The 14,632-nt window shown below is 45.4% G+C and overlaps 1 non-coding gene across 1 annotated transcript; it reads left to right on the forward strand.

Moving 5' to 3' along the window:
- Nucleotides 1–14,501: 14,501 nt before the first annotated feature.
- On the forward strand, nt 14,502–14,632 carry LOC115029324. Its single transcript, XR_003834893.1, has one exon. It is a non-coding gene; the product is annotated as a small nucleolar RNA SNORA17 (small nucleolar RNA).

A 14,632-nucleotide genomic window follows, 5' to 3' on the forward strand; every position in this document is an offset into this window, starting at 1 on the left:
AAAAAAAAAAAAAAAAAAAAAAAAAAAAAAAGAATAGAATACTAAACCAGTTGGAGATCTAATGTAGCTCTTGGAGTTACAGGCTTCACTACCACCACCACCATCATCACCACCATCACCACTGTCACCACCACCATCACCACCACCATCACCATCACCACCACCACCACCATCACTACCACCACCATCACTGCCACAGCCACCATCACTGTCACTGCCACCTCCTCCATAGGGTTAAGTTGCAGGGTCAGAGTTTGATGCACTGGAGACTGTAAAGATGAAGGTCAGCAGGAGGCCCCAGTAAATGAATGGGCAGACAGACGGACAGCTGGGCAGATGGTAACTTAAGTAGGCTGCATCAGTGGGGATGGTGGGGGTGGTCTATGCTGAGCTCAAGTTCCTGGCACAGGAGGAAGTTCTCTGCCTGTTAGCTCCTGAACACACCAGGTGACACATTGTGGGATCCAGGTGAGAAAATCGTAGCTTCTCCTCAGTCCCATGTGTCCAGCAGATGGGGGATAGAAACACTGGGTCGGGGGTGGATGGGGAAGAGATCTGGGAGACTGAGGAATTCTCATCTTTTAATCGTCTTCCTCTTGGACATGAGTCCACACTGACATCATCATGTCTACTGGTTGTGTAAGAGTGGCATTTCGTGGTACAGTGAATAAATAGGGACTTTGCTGACTCTTTATGGGAAAAGGACAGTCATAAATGTCTACATAAAAACGCAAGACAAAGGGAAGAACAGCCAAGGGCTGAAGGGAGCGTCTGTTTCTCCAGTCTAGATCTGGGGGGCATTTTGTCGCACCTGCCAAGAGTGTGTTCAATAGGTTCTTGTGACTCTTAATCCATTTGTTCTCCTTCTCTGGGCAGCCCCACTGCAAGGACTTTCATCCCATCTAAAATTTCCCAAAGATGTGCCCCTGAGCTTTGCCAAACTCTCCTGAGCCAGCTTACCCAAAAGCCAGAGCAGATTTTGAACTAATTCTATCCTTTCCATGTTCTGAGTGTATCGCTGAAATCAAGACCTTTTCTCCATATGAAATGGAGGCTCTGTTAAACAGAATTACTTATTAATTACACTAGTTCTTAGTTACCGGATCTTGGTGCTGCCAGCTGGCAAGCTCTCCTGCAAGAGAACATAGATACCATGTAACTGTGTTACAGCTCTGAAGAGAAGAGTATCCTGGAAGTCAGGAATCTAGGAAGACCACAAAGTCACACCACACACACAAGAAACCTCACACAGATTTATTGGGGAAGACACAAAAGGATGATTGCCTCTGCTCAGGAGAGAAGGCAGGAAGAACTGAGCAGGAAGCTGACTTTATATAGAGCAGGGGTTCTCCACCTTCCCGGTGCTGCAACCCTTGATACATTTCCTCACATCGTGGTAACCCCCAAACTTAACATTTCTTTCATGCTATTGCATAACTAATTTTGCTACTGTTGTGAACTGTAATGTAAATATCGGATGTACCATCCCTGTGAAAGGGCCATTGGAGGCCCCACCTCTCAAGGGGTTGTGACCCACAGGTTGAGAACTCCTGATGTAAGGTTTCTTAGGGGTGGGATTTTTCAATGGAGACTTCCAGGGTGAAGACTGGGGGAAGCCTGGGGATTGGGGGGATTTTGAACCCAGGAATTGGTGGGTTTTTACAACCTGGAAGTGAGCCCAGATTTTTACCCTACACTCACTCACTCATGCTCCGGAATCTGAGCCAAACCAACCCTTCCTTCCTTAAGTTGCTTTTGATCAAGGTATTTTATCACAGCCACAGAAAAGGAATGAACTCAGAAGGGGAGGAGCCATGCTTGTTTGCTTCCTGCCTTTTCATGTTTTCTTAGCTGATCCAGAGGTTTTTAAAGTGGGCTTCTACACACTGACTTTCTCTTTTTCTTAAAAATAAGTAGATAGATAAATAAACAAACAAATAAATAAATAAATTGTGGTAAAATACTGGCATAGTTACTACTAATTGTCAATGACAACATCTTACCAGAGATACAATCTAGTGTAGCGCAGGCTCTGGGCATATTTGTGAGGGATAATCTAGGCAAATGAGGCTAATTAAGGTAACCTCCCTAACTACTGAAGAGAGGAAAGGGAAAGGGGAGAGAGCTGACTAGGCATATTTACTGCTCGCTGCTTCAGTCTGTGGATACAGTGTAACCAGACACCTCAGACTCCTGCTACCAGGGGTTCTCTCCATGATGAGCTGTGAGCTGCAGTTCAGCCAAAGTAAATAAACCTTTCTACAGTTTCATTTGCCAAGTTATTTTATCACAGAAACGAGGCAAGTAGTTAATACAAATACAAAGTAGTTTGTACAAATACAAATACAACAAAACTCCTTCCCCGGGTCTAAGTGCATGCTTGAGTGGCAGTACGGACTCAGCGCTCTGCAGTGACTTCCACCCCTAGCCATCTCCAGCGTACTCTGTATTGGCACTCTGAAGCTCCGAGCCCGCGAGCCCCCTGTTCCTTTTCATGTCTGATTCATTCCATTTAGAATACTGTCTCCCAGGTTCACCTAGATTCTCTCACGAGCCACCTAATAATTTTTCAGATTATGATGAGAATGCGTAGTATAAATTTATCTTCTTTGTATCGTGTCGTAGGGCATGGCTTCTTAATGGTTTTTCTCCTTGCGATCCATTTTCATAGGAGAAATTTCTATGAGACTCTGGACATGTAGATATATAAAATAAACAGACCGAATATTTGCTGAAGGTAGATCATAATTTTTTTTCTTTTTTTGAGACAGGGTCTCATGTAGATCAGACTTACCTCCTAAGTACTAAGTACTTTCCTAAGTACCTAAGTACTAAGTACTTACCTAAGTACTGAAGGATGACCTTGAGTTTCTGATCGTCCTACTTCTACCCCCCCACCAATGTCTATGATGCAGACATGCATCACCACACCCAGTCCTGTGTGGGGCTGCAGCTTGTGCATGCCAGACAAGTACTCTACCAACTGAGCTAATCCCTAGCCCTGGAAGATTATTTTTAAACAATGCTTTCTTTTGTATACATATAATTTTACCATTTACTAAAGATTAAAGCAAGTAAAATGGATGTGGTTGCTTATTTCTATATAAAGATCTAAATGTTGGGTTAATATTCGCTACTGTGAGACGTAGGATATTTTCAGTATTTTTTTTTTCAGAATTGGTCAATATTTTTATTATAATTGTTAATGCTGGAATGACAATTCTCAAAAAGAAATACACAGCACAAAATGGCAGATTGGGAATTCTGTCTTAATCCCAAGATGAATTAATGATTTAATTTAACAATTTTTCATTAAACCCAATTTAGCAACTCAAACAGCAATTAAAATCAAACGCTCTGACACAATCCAGAGTATAAGACATGATGTTTGTGTGCTAAGGAACTATGATAGGGATCTATTACATATCTTTGTTTTCCATAATTAAACCATTATGTTTCTGTAGGAGAAGAAAGCATAATAAAAAAAATTACTGAGACCCTTAGCACAGAGCAGTGTTAGATCTGAGCCACAGTGTTTTAGATAACTTTGCTTGCATTGTGTGGCTGGCATGTCCGTGTGTACAGAACACAGGATGTATTCAGGACCAAGGCTGAGGTGAAGTCCCATGACATATGGGAAGTGAAGATTGCCAGAAGGACCTTAGATTCACAGCATGCTTGATTTGGGATTAATTTTTGATCATTGCATGACCGAAGCCTTTTAATCTCACCAAATTTTCATACTCACCCACATGACCCTCAGATTCAGTTATATGACCCTACACCGAGTCGCCACCCCCAACATTGTTAATTACGTGTGTATTGTGGTACGATGCATCTCTGGAATGTTTTCGGTTTGCACGACTGAAACTCCGTTCCCAGTTCCCTCCACGCTCGAGTCCCTAGCAGCCGTAGTTATGCCCTGTAAGTCTGACTTCTTCAGTAAATGGAGCCATACATTTATCTCTTTGTGACTGGCATATTTCATTTAATATCCATGTAAAACAGGACCGGACATCCTTCTTAAGGGTGCATAACACTTCACTGTATGAATATACATGCTTTTTAGAAACACGTTTATCGTTCAACGGCATTGACATTGCTGTCTCATCAAGGCTGCAATGAGCAAACTAACCCCACAGTTTGGATAAGGATTGCACAAAGCCTGCACGTTAGCTGAAGAAAGCTGTTATGGGTGGAGCCTGGTGGAGGGTGGAGCCTGGTGGAGCACTCCACATTTCACTTGGCAGTTAGGTTAGGTTACGGTCACCGGCAGAATTAGCCCTTCTCCTGTCTATGTCCTTCCCTGGCACAGCGAGATGGGCAGCTGTCTCCATCGGGTGCTTCTGCAGAGACGTTCTGCCTCCATGGGGGCCCAAAGCAGGAATAAGAAGAAAGAATGCGTGGACTCCTCTAAAACCACGCCCCCAAGTAAATCTCAATTATGAAAATGCCACTCATAAGACCAGGCTGTGGGCAAGCCTGTAGGACATTTTCTTAATTAGTGATTGGTGGGGCTATCCCTAGGCTCATGGTCCTGGGTTCTATAAGAAAACAGACTGAGCAAGCCAGTAAGCAGCACTCCTCCATGGCCCTGCATCAGCTCCTGACTTGTTTGAGTTCCTGTCTTGGCTTCGTTCAATGATGGGCAACCGTGCGGAAGCGTGAGCCAAATCAATCCTTTCCTCCCCAAGTTGCTTTGGTCCTGGTGTTTTTATCACAGCAATAGCAGACCTAATTATGACTCTTGGATTCTAGGATCTTCGTTCTTATAACCAATGTAGTCTCTCTCTACCCATCTCTTCTTAGCCCACCTCCCCCCACAGCACAAAGCTGGGCTGTAGTCTTTCTCTTTTTTTTTTTTTTTTTTTTTTGGTTTTTCGGGACAGGGTTTCTCTGTGTAGCCCTGGCTGTCCTGGCACTCACTTTGTAGACCAGGCTGGCCTCGAACTCAGAAATNCACTTTGTAGACCAGGCTGGCCTCGAACTCAGAAATCCACCTGCCTCTGCCTCCCGAGTGCTGGGATTAAAGGCGTGCGCCACCACGCCCGGCGTAGTCTTTCTCTTTTCTCTCCTTCCTTTCTCACCCAACGTTGTCAACCCAGACTGGCTTTACCTCTGAAAGGTAAAGGGTGATCTATCAATGACCTTTGCTGCGAAGCCCGCTGCTTCTGTGTGTTTATGAATATTTATAAGGGAGGAAGCGCAGCGTCCAGGGTGTTTTCTCCTTGGCCTCCCTCTTCTTCATGGATCAATCTGTTATTAGACTGATAACCTGCTGCAGCGCCAGGGCAAGTGGGGCGGCTGCTCTTGAGCACCGTTCTCTTCTCTTTGATGAAGCACCGCTGGGAGGCACGCTGGCTCTGGACCGTGGGGAAACCCCTGTCTTTAGGATATAACCCCACTGGCATCACTTTTGCCATACTCCCGACCTTGGAAGGTCTGCCCCAGAGTGTAGAGAACTGGAGGGTTTCGTGAAAGGGCTCCATGTAAGTCTATTAGACCATCGGTGAAGTGCCAGATGCCCTTTCTACAAAACATGGTGTAAGTGTAAGGGACTTTTCTGTGAGGCAGGAATTAATTGGGTGCCAAATGTAAAAGGGTGAGCTTTTCTATGCCTGCCCTTGCTTTAAATAATGACACAGAGACCTGGTATATTTATTGAAAACTTCAGGCACTGAGCTGGGCAGATTCTGATATTCTAACTGGACTATGCTGGTTTGGGCTATTTTCCAGCCACAGGGCGTTCCTGCCATCTTGGTCTCTCTCTGGCTTTCTTCAGTCCTGCCCTCTTGGCGTCTCTTCCCCCATCTGATACCCTCTGCCTTCTCTCTCTGGGCACAGAAGGCTCTCTTATCCTCTCCAGCCCAGACATAAGCTGACCAGCTCTTTACTGACCAGCCAGAAGATGGTGGAGAACCATGTTTTACAAAATCACGAAATGTCATGAAAAGCTTCATAATAATGACAACACTGGAGCCAGGTGTGGTGGCGCACACCTTTAATCCCAGCACTCAGGAGGCAGAGGCAGGCGGATTTCTGAGTTCGAGGCCAGCCTGGTCTACAAAGTGAGTTAGTTCCAGGACAGCCAGGGCTATACAGAGAAACCCTGTCTGGAAAAACAAACAAACAAAAATAATGACAACACCCAGGGCCAGGCTGCAGCCAGAAATCATCATGTGACTACACAGCGCACAAACACCTCCCCCAACAACAAGGATTCGAGAAACCCGGGCGAAAATAATATCCTCCAGGTGCAGAGCGCTCAATTTGTGACTACTTCTCAACGACAAGATATTAAGTTTCTATGGTGTTCCAGCTCCTCCAGAGTACTGTGTACTTAGTAGTTGCGTGGTGCTGTACTTGATGCTCAGTAACATCCTTCCACTAACTTCCCACTAAGTGACTCACGGCTGTCTTTCTCAGTAAGGAAATTAAAGCTAAACTCCCTGGTCCTGGGAAGAAAAAGGATTGGAAGACCGGATATCGGAAGTAAGTAATCATCCTTCTTCGCCTCAGCTCTGGTTTTCTGCCTCCATTTACTTCCACGGTCCATCATTCTGAAGAAGAGTTCTAGTTTCAGGTCACCTCCCTTCTGAGCCTTCTGAGCTGAGTCGGTGGCCACAGTGTCTTATTGGTGTGTGGCCGCCACCTACTGGTCACGTTATGCAACTGCAAGAGCGGGCAGGATGTGTGGATCCCTAGCACGTGTTCAAGGTGATTGGGGTTCTTAGCTCTCCTCACCCACACACCTAGGAAAGGCTACAAGAGGCCTGACTTACGGTCGAGTGGATGGCTAAAGGTGACGTATTCCGACATTATTCAAAGGTATAGATGTGCAATCATGCACGGTGTACCGTGACTGCACCACGTTCCGCAAATGCACAGCGTTTGAACGTTGCCTTCCCCTGAATGGCGAGTGTGAAAGTCACACCCAACGCCTGCGACACATTTGCTAACCCGTATTAATAAATCCGCCAGTGATCCGTGGTTCCTGTGCAGTCACAGATAAGGCGTCTTATCTGGATGATTCTGGAACGACGGTAAGGTGCTTGGCTTTCCCGTAACCAAGTTATGAAACACAAGTAAAGCTAAGAGGGTGTGCTCAGCAGAGTTAATAAGCAAGTGAATTTTCTGTAAGCCATGTTGGGGTAACTAGAATAAAGAATGTTGGGGCCAGCAAGATAGCAGGCCGCATGAGTGAAGGCACTTGCTACCAAGCCTGACAGTGAGAGTCAATTCCTGGGACCCACATCGTGGAAGGGAAGAATCAACTCCTACAAGTTATCCTCTCTCTCTCTCTCTCTCTCTCTCTCTCTCTCTCTCTCTCTCTCTCACACACACACACACACACATCACACACACATCACACACACATACACATCACACACACACATACACATCACACACACACTCACATATACACTCAAATACACACACATACACACACACATCACACACACACCCACACATACACATCACACACACATCACACACACATACACACACATCACTCACAACACACACACATCACTCACAACACACACACACTCACATATACACTCACATACACACACATACACACACACATCACACACACATACACACATACACATCACACACACATCACACACACACATACACACACATCACTCACAACACACACACACTCACATACACACACATACACATCACACACACACATACACACACATCACTCACACACAGTCACATATACACTCACACACACACACCACACACACACATACACACATCACACACACATACACACACACATCACACACACATCTCACACACACATACACACATCACACACATCTCACACACACATGCACACACATCACACACAACACACACACTCACATATACACTCACACACATACAAACATCACACACACATACACACACATACACACACATCACTCACACACATTCACATATACAGTCACACACATCACACATACACACACATCACACACATCACACACACACATCACACACACACATACACATCACACACATATCTCACACACACATACACACACATCACACACACAAGCACACTCACACACACTCACATATACACTCACACACATCACACACACGCATACACACACATACACACCACACACACACTCACACACACATCACACACACCACACACACATACATACACACATCACACACATACACACACGTCACACACACATCACATACACACATACACATCACACACACATCACACACACATGCACACGCACACACACCTCTTTCAATTAATAAATGTAATCATTTCTCAGAAGTTAAAAAAACTAGAGCTATAAACAGCAAGTAACAACGCTTTCCCACAGATGAGAGTGTGAGAATGCCAAGACCCCACCCTCCCTCCAAGCTTCTGCACATCTTACTGACACCAGGGCATCCGCTTCTGGACCCAGAGAAGGGGGCGAGCCTCGTCTTTCCAGTAGGCACCTCTGATGTCTGTAGACACCTGCCGTGTCTGACCAAACTTCAGTCTCACATTCATGCGACCTCCAGGGCTGAGGTGATTAAGAGCATCAGCACAGACGATCTTTGGATGGCTCAGGATTCAGGCCCCATGACCCTTGTCTGCCCCGTGTGGACCCTCTTCTAAGCTTGTCAACTTTTGGTCTGGATGTCTTTCTGCTCCGTGATCCTGGAATGGCTCACCTGGGAGCTACCACTGCATCAGGTTATGCCAGCAAACAGCAGATGATCGGCAAGCTGTAGGGGTGCCAGAATTTCTATCAAGAGCAGGTTAGGGACAACAATTTGGTTGGAAAGAGGCCAGAGGGAGGCCTGGTGGCCTCATTTGCAATTTGGGCTACCCTAACCAAACACCACTGGCCAAATGGCATCAACAAAAGTGCACTAGAAGTTCCTGGAGATTACAAGCTAAGGATCGAGGTACCAGCAGGGACTGTGTATGTAGAGAGCAGTCAGCCATTCACCTTCTTGCTGAATCTTCATGGGACCTTTCCTAGCTGTATATGGGTGGACAGAGGAAGGAAGTTCTCTATGCCTCTTATTATGGAAACAATTTCATTTTGAAAGCCTGTGCTTTTTGTAGCTTTGATCTTTGGCTCATTTTTTCTCTGTTTTTATTGCACTGTAATTATTATTGTTGTGGTTGTTGTTTTCTTCTTAGATGAATGTTTTCTAATGAGAGAGAGAGAGAGAGAGAGAGAGAGCAAGAAAAGGGTGTGGATTTGGATGGGAAGAATCTGGGAGGAGTTGATGAAGGAAAACCATAATCAAAATATATATAAAAAAAAACCCTACTTTTTTCAGTTAAAAAACTAAAAATTAAAAAACCAAAACCAAAACCATCACCACAACAAAAAAACACCCTGACCAAAAGCAACGTAAGAAAAGCAGCGCATGGAGGAAAGGTTGGCCTTCACTCTCAGCTCTAGGTCACCGCCCTTGGTTAAAGGCAGTCAAGGCATGTCCTGCCTGCAGCGTGTTCTAAGGAGGCCAGAGAGACTTCATCCAGGACCTGGTGGGGGCAGATGCAGTCTCAACAGCCCACATTAAGTAGCAGAGGATGACAGAGAGCTCCCGACCTTCCAGTTGCCACCCCAGCTCCCAAGCTCTTGAATTCCAGGCACACACCACCAGGCTTCATTCCAGGGTGCTAAGGACACAGGGCTTTGTGTGCTAGCAAGTACTGAGTGTAGAGAGAACAGCTTGTCTATTGTATAGATGCATCATCACTGTGAGGTAAAAAGCCTGTGGCTTAGGAGGGAAATAGAAGTGGAACATCAGAAGAAGAAAGAATTCTAGGAGAGAAGGGAGTGGGGAGATTCACTGGGAAGACATGACAAGCCAGAAGCATGGTACCTGAGCACAGGTAACCAGCCATGTGCTGGAATGTAGGCCATAAATGAGATATTTTAAGTTGTATCTAGTCAGAGAAAAGCCTAGCTATATGGCCAAGGTATTTGTAATATGTATTTTGAATCTGAGTCTTCTTTCTGTGAGCATGGGGCTGGAAGGAAGAACCAGGGCCTAACTTAAACACCTGAGCAACTGAGCAATATTCCCAGTGTAGTACCTGCCAATGTATGTGTGTGTGTGATGTGTATGCATGTGTGTGTGATGTGTATGTATATGAGTGTGTGTGTGATGTGTGTGTGTATATGTGTGTGATGTGTATGTGTGTGTGTGTGTGAGTGTGTGTGATGTGTATGTGTGTGAGTATGTGTGTGTGGGTGATGTGTATGTGTGTGACTATGGGGGATATGTGTATGTGGGATGTGTATGGGTGTGAGTGGGGGAGGATGTGTGTGTGTGTAATGTGTATGTGTGTGTGTGATGTATATGTGTGTGTGTGATGTGTATGTGTGTGTGAGTGTGTGTGTGTGGTGTGTATGTGTGTGTGAGTGTGTGTGAGTGATGTGTATGTGTGTGAGTGTGTGTGTGTGTGAGTGTGTGTGTGTGTGTGTGTGTGTGTGTGTGTGTGTGTGTNGTGTGTGTGTGTGTGTGTGTGTGTGTGTGTGTGTGTGTGTGTGTGTGTGTGTGTGTTTGGTGTATGCCTGTTAATGGGTCTATGGAGATCATAAATCTCTGTCTGGTGTCTGCCTCTATCACTCCTCACTTTGGCTTTAGAAATGGGTTGCCCCCTGAACCTGGAACTCAAATTTGCCAACACTTCTTGGCCTGTGAGTCTTTGGATGTCCAATGGCAATTCATCCCCAAAGAAAATATTATGTTTTAAGATCTAGACTGAGCTTTGAGTCACTATGAAGTAATTGAGAACATGGTGCATTAGGTAAGAGATCATCTAGAGTCTTAAGTAGCATTCATTGACATTCACATTAACTTATAAAGATGTTGGAACAGGCACTCTGGAGATAGGGTATCAGCAGGGCAGGCTCTGGTAGATGCTCATGTCATCTAGTAGAAACATTTACTTTGATGTTTTACTTCCTGAAGTCAGAACCTTTCTCAAGAGAAGCTAGGGAGGCCAGCACCAACACATACCCCAGTTCACACCATGCCTCCATTTCTATAAGGAGTTGTAGGCACGGCACAGGGTTCTGAAAGAGCCTTGCTGGGAAAAAGCTGACGAAACCTCAACCAATCGCCACAGAAGATCCTAGAAAAGCATTCTAGGATGCACTGTGAGGAAAAGAAATAAAGTTATGTCAATTCCCTAATAAAAACATCTAAAGAGAGACTTAGTGCCTACAAGGAAAAGCCATTTGGAAGTGCGGGATCAAAGGATATAAAGTCTGAATTGTTCAAGATGGCAAGTAAGTTCAGGAAAGCTGGGCTCCCCCTGGGGCTTACAGCTAAGAGGGCAGATCACATGTTAACAATCTTACAAGAAAAATAATGGCACCTGGGAGAAGCCCAGGGGAGAAGATGGGTTCATTGATGGCCTGGACAGTGTGATATGCATTCAATATTATCCTCAAACTTACCAATTTGCATACATTAAATGTGCCCAGTTTATGGCACTTATGTCAGCAAATTGTTTTAAGTTTTTAAAAGAATGGTATTGTATTTATTTTGCATGCAGAAATATGTGGGTGTGTGTTCCATGGTGTGCATGTTGAGGTCAGGGGACAACTTGTGGGAGTCTGTTATGTTCTTCTACCATGCGGGGTCCAAGGATAGAACTGAAGTTCTTAGGCTAATCCATTGTGCCAGCTTGCTTTTAAGTTTTTGTTTTGTTTTGTTTTGTTTAATAATTTGGAAGTCATGGTGAAATTGGAAGTCAAATGCATACAGGGTAGCAGTGAAGGTTAGAAAAGAGTGGTCTTCAGAGCTGAGGAGACTGGAATTCTGTTACTGAGCATGCTATCCACACATGGCAGTGTCGGATGTTATGCCTCAATACTCCCTCAACATGTGTGTAATATCTCACTGTAAATGCAGCCTTTGATCACCTGATGTTATTGTCTCAGAGGCTCACTGCCTCTGTCTGCTAATCTAGGCCTACAGTGTTCTCAGCCTCCGAGACTTAATGCTGAATGGGATCACCCCGTCCTTGTTCCTTCTGAACTCTGGCTGCCTGCTTCAGCTCAGCTATTCTGGCTCAAACTCCTTTCCAAGATGACTGATTTAATCTGGCTACTCTCTCAGCCTCTGACTTTTTGCTCTGCTTGTCCTCAAACTCACTCTGGTCATCTGATCTAATCCTCTGCTTCTGTCTCATTCTGTCTTCATTTGTGTCTAGCTCACTCTATCTTCAATCTGTCTCTTTAAACTATCCTGGTAAAATAGCATTCTCTTCTCTTTTCTCTCTGTTCTCTGGGACTTGAGCAGATCCTGTTTTTTTTTCAAATCTTTCTCTGATTCCTCACTTTGTCTGCCACTCAATTAGACATCACTTTCAAACATGGCTGCTTCCTTCTACAAACTAACTTTACCTTCATTGTTTAGGATTAAAAGTGTGCACTAAGGCCATGTCTGTATTCTAGCCAGAGGGATTAAAGGTGTGTGCTAAGGGCTGAGTCACACAATAACTAGAAACAGGTTTGCCCACTAAATAACACAATCTCAGGGTTCACAGTGTGAGCAGACATCCTGCAACATTTGACAATAAAGAAAAGATGTGTGTGAGCAAGCCTGAGGAGCAGGCTCAGGAGTGTCTCTCACTGCATCCTGCAGTCAGCCCCACTGAACCTGATCTCTGCTATGCTGCAGCTTGTGAAGGTTAATTTGATTGTCAACTCAACAGGTTAGAGTTGTCTAAAAGACAAGCCTCCATCCATAGTTCTGAGGGAATTTCTAGATCTAGTTGAAGTGGGAAAGCCCACCTATTGTAGGCTGCACTATCTCACGGGCTGGGGTCCCAGACAGGACACCAGGAGAAAGTGAGTACTGCAGTTCCATTCATCTCTGTGTGTGTGCAGAGATGCAGTGTGTGTGCAGAGATGCAGTGTGTGTGCAGGTGCAGTGTGTGTCCAGGTACAGTGTGTGCCCAGGTGCAGTGTGTGTGCAGAGATGCAGTGTGTGCCCAGGTGCAGTGTGTGTGCAGGTGCAGTGTGTACACATGTGCAGTGTGTGCATGGGTAAAGTGTGTCTGCATAGGTGCAGTGTGTGCACAGATGCAGTGTGTGCACAGGCACAGTGTGTGTGCATGTGCAGTGTCTGCACAGGTGCAGTGTGTGCCCAGGTGCAGTGTGTGTGCAGGTGCAGTGTGTGTGCAGGTGCAGTGTGTGTGCAGAGTTGCAGTGTATGCCCAGGTGCAGTGTGTGTGCAGGTGCAGTGTGTACACATGTGCAGTGTGTGCATGGGTAAAGTGTGTCTGCACAGGTGCAGTGTGTGTGCAGAGATGCAGTGTGTGCACAGGCACAGTGTGGCCAGCTGCCCTTCAAGCTCCTCCTACTGTGATCCCCCTACCCACCCTGAGGAGCTGTGCTCTCAAACTGTGAATTTAATAAATCCTGAGGTTGTTTTGTGTGTTTTCTTGTTTTGTTTTTGTGCTTTCTTTCTTTTTTGTTTGTTTTGCTTTGTTTTGTTTTGTTTTTTTCGAGACAGGGTTTCTCTGTGTAGCCCTGGCTGTCCTGGAACTCACTCTGTAGACCAGGCTGGCCTCGAACTCAGAAATCTGCCTGTCTCTGCCTCCCGAGGGCTGGGATTAAAGGCGTGCACTACTACGCCCGACTTTTGTTTTGTGTTTTATCAGAACAGCAGGAACATTAAGTCAGGCAGTTAATTAGGAGCTGAGGATGATCACCAGCTGCCAGTCTATCCTGATGTATCATCAAATCTCCCTGACTCCCATTCACCCGCTGAGGAGACACAGAAGAAATCTACCAGCGCACATGAGAGGGACCCTGCATGGTGCACTCCAAGGCAGATGGGGCAACACCACACATTGAGAGAACAGGGGGCCTCATAGAAGTTCTTGCCCAGTGTTTTGGCTAACAAAACTGTTCAAACAGCTTTCTTTTTTTAAATTTATTTTTAAGTAGAAAGACTTGAGTATCTCCCTCCCAAGTAAAGCCAACCCAGGCAGCTTGGCTCCCAGTGCCAGATGACCAACCTGAAAACAGGAAGCGAGAACTTACTGGACAATTCACTTCGAATCAGCCTACACTCCGGTTCTTCTGTGTGCCAGATCATTTACTGTAAACATGGGTGGCAATTTGGCAGGGTTTTTTTTTAATTATTATTTTTTTCATCCAAGTACAATCTCGGATTAGTTTGCCTCATTAATCCAGCTTGGCACCGGTTGCTTTACAGAACCCCTTTGAATTTTCTGTCTGTAATGAGTCCATTATATTTGTTTTGAAAGCCACTTAGACACGACAATGCCAGAGTGCAGACACATCTGGCAAGGCAATGCGGTTTATAACTTCCTGCTGCCAAACTAAAAGTGTGGCTTCTGATCGCATTATAATAACAGTCAGATGAAGACGTGCCACGGCCACGTCTCCTGGTTGAGCATCCCTTGGTGGCTGAGCAGCAAACATAGTCTCAGAACTTGTTCTACGAAGACAATTGAAGGAGGCCTTGCAGGTGTGGCTGCTATGTCACAAGTGTGTCAGTAGATGGCAGAGAGGAGAGAGGCTGTGTCCGCACTCAGTGGCTGGTCAGGGAGCTAGCCTGAGGGGACCATCAGTCAGGCAAT

The sequence above is a fragment of the Mus caroli genome, chromosome 14 (assembly GCF_900094665.2).
Source record: "Mus caroli chromosome 14, CAROLI_EIJ_v1.1, whole genome shotgun sequence".
In the NCBI taxonomy this organism is placed as follows: Eukaryota; Metazoa; Chordata; class Mammalia; order Rodentia; family Muridae; genus Mus; species Mus caroli.